Source organism: Athene cunicularia, assembly GCF_003259725.1.
Source record: "Athene cunicularia isolate RWA chromosome Z unlocalized genomic scaffold, athCun1 chrZ_part1, whole genome shotgun sequence".
Lineage (NCBI taxonomy): Eukaryota > Metazoa > Chordata > Aves > Strigiformes > Strigidae > Athene > Athene cunicularia.
Genome location: NW_020799142.1, coordinates 6,993,231 through 6,995,962, shown reverse-complemented (window position 1 = coordinate 6,995,962; position 2,732 = coordinate 6,993,231). Strand labels below are relative to the sequence as shown.

The 2,732-nt window shown below is 36.5% G+C and overlaps 1 protein-coding gene across 1 annotated transcript in view; it reads left to right on the top strand.

Annotated features, from left to right (window-relative positions):
* Positions 1-597: 597 nt before the first annotated feature.
* SNCAIP (synuclein alpha interacting protein) overlaps positions 598-2,732 on the top strand; it is a 74,912-nt gene continuing 72,777 nt past the window's right edge. The window contains 1 exon segment of the mRNA XM_026865531.1: positions 598-1,196. The gene's annotated coding sequence lies outside the window, so the exon portion shown is untranslated.

Sequence of the window (2,732 nt, the reverse complement as noted above, 5' to 3'; positions counted from 1 at the left end):
TGTGCAATTTAAAGTTGAACCTTTGTTCATTCAGTGCTCCAAAATATATCAATGGCAGATTTCCCACTATTGTGCATGTTCTGTTTTATTACTGATTGTTTCACTTGTGCTTCTGGTCTAATTTAATCTTATTCATAACTTGATAGGATATGTAATTTTTTTTTCCCATTGGTTCAGTTAATTTTGTTTTCTTCGAGTCCATTCATTGGTACTACATCCTTTATGTTTCTTCACCGTTTCAATAAGCAAAGGAAAAAGCCCTTTCGTAGACTTTCTTAATGGAGCTGCTTTTTACATATTGCTGACGTCCTGCAATTCCAGTTGTTGCTTTAATTATGGGGATAGTGCAGTGTGATTAATCATAAATTCAATGTTGTTAGAACCTCCATAAGAAAGTATTTAAATATTTCAGTATCAGTCAATTGCTGTAATTTGGGCTCTTGAAACATCTTGTAATCCAAATTAAGAAAAACATTTTTTCTAATTTGAAAAAATGTTAAGATTGATTTCTGTAATGTGGGAGGAAGTAGAAACGATGTTTTAACTACAGGTATAGTGTAATACAATGTTTCCTAATTGGATTTTAGATTTCCAACTGCAGTGTGAAAAATGCAGGTTTCACCATGATTGACACAAAGATTCTTTTCCCGTAAATGGAGTGGTTTAAACCAAACAGGATGCTTGAAAAATACAGCACTTACAGAATCTTTTAAAAATATTTGCAGATTACAATTTTCCTAGAGATGGGCCTCCAGGATGGCCACATAATAAATGATCTGCTTTAAGGGAAATTACTTCCTTAAAACTGAGAAAGTAAAAAAATCATGAATGCGGTATTTACATGACCATAATTCCACATAGTGAAGGACGTAATTCTCTTCCTCACTTTGAAAACTCAATTTAGTGTATATTTAGAAAGAGATAGTAATTTTTTTGCATCACTCACTCAAACCCTGTGGAATACTCTGTGGTGCCCTGTCCTGGCTGAGAGAGGTGGTGATTTGGAGCCAGCGCAGCTGATGACAGAACTGTTACGTCATTCATAAGAGAATAATCGATGCTTGCTTTTTTCTAGACTTGAAGATTTTCAGATTTCTGAACTGAAAAGTGCACATATGTCATAATTTCTGGGGCTAAAGTACCTTCCTCTGAGTTCAGTTTTGGAGACTGGCTGATTTAGCAGCTGTAGTTTTCAGGTGAGTAGGTGAATCTCAGTTACATTAGCGCCAAATCCTATTTCTCGTTTAGTGTAAATCTGAATTTTAGATTCTGTAGTAGAGCATAATGATATTCTGTAGAATTGCTTGTTATATGAACTCTTGGTTTCCATATATACACAAGTATACAACAGTATTTTCTGTATTTTAGTAAGACCACCAACTGATCCTAAAAGATCTTACTTAGATGTGACTTAGATTCACTTCCCTTAGCATGGAAATAACTGCTTAAAAGGTCTTGCTACATTTTTAGAGAATTTGTGCAAGCCTTAACTAACTTGCAGGCAAATGGATAGTTGAGTCATCTTGCAGGGAAGAATGTGGCTTCATAAGTATTTTAGTGATGGGCTCTTTGAATCTATCAATTAGAGGTTGTGGTCTTTACTACTTTTGATTCTACAGTTATGCCTAATCTCTTGTCAAAACTCTCCCATAAACCACTTAGTACTTCCTTTGTAAGACCCTCCAGCATTTTTTAGGGCTTTGATGTGTTTATGCAAATCCACAAAGAACAGTACTGCTACAAAACTCAGTTGCTTATCTGCACTTGTGAATGTATGGATCTTCGGGTGTTTGGATAGCCAAAATGGGTGAAATTCTTCATAAACAGAACATTCAAGAACATTCAAGAACTCAACTATGAGGATTCAAGATGCTGTCAGATCCAGGATTTCAGGCAGATTTAGAATTCACTTGCTCCTCTTATTCTGACTTCTCTGAGCTCAGTGTTGTTTTAAGGTGGTAAAGTTGCAAAATTTATGTCTGAATAAACTGCCTGTTCAGTGCAGGCAGTATCTGCACTGTAGTTCACATAAGGTTTTACTATGATACTGCAGCTATTCAGAGAAAATACCTGATGATGATGATGACATAAGGGACGTTCATATTTTACATGAGCCTGAATCACCAGTTTGCAGAGGACTCTGACAGCTGCAGCCAATGTACTCTTTTCTTTGCCCAACTGGGATTCTTCTGGAATTGTGAGACATCATCTCATCTCCTGAGAGCATTTGTGAGAGTTACAAGTGACTTTTGAGGAACAAGAATATACTTCTTGGAAGATAGATTTGCTAGATAACAAGCAACCTAAGGTCATATTCATCAGTAGCAACTAAGTGCTGAATTGACATTGCAATCCAGAGATCCTTTTCAGACTATACGGCTGTGATAAAGATCAGTGAATCATCTGTATAATTGAAACACCATATGAGTATCCTGGACCACATTTTGGTTCCCAATTTTGACAGTATTCCACAATGCAGATTCTGGGATTGGCAGCACTTTCTTCTGTGTAGTAGGATATATGAACCAGGAAATCCTTGTTTCTCCCTGTTCAACAGATGTAATGCCGCTTTATCTTGAATAAGTGAATGGAAAAGATTGGAGCTGGTTTAAAAGGAATAATTTCTTAAGCAGTTGCAAATGGTGCTGATTTGTTCTGAACAATATTCATGCTGTCTTTTCTTCCTGGAACAAGGACAGATCCTATCTAGAGTGTTGTTGCTTGGGGGGGGG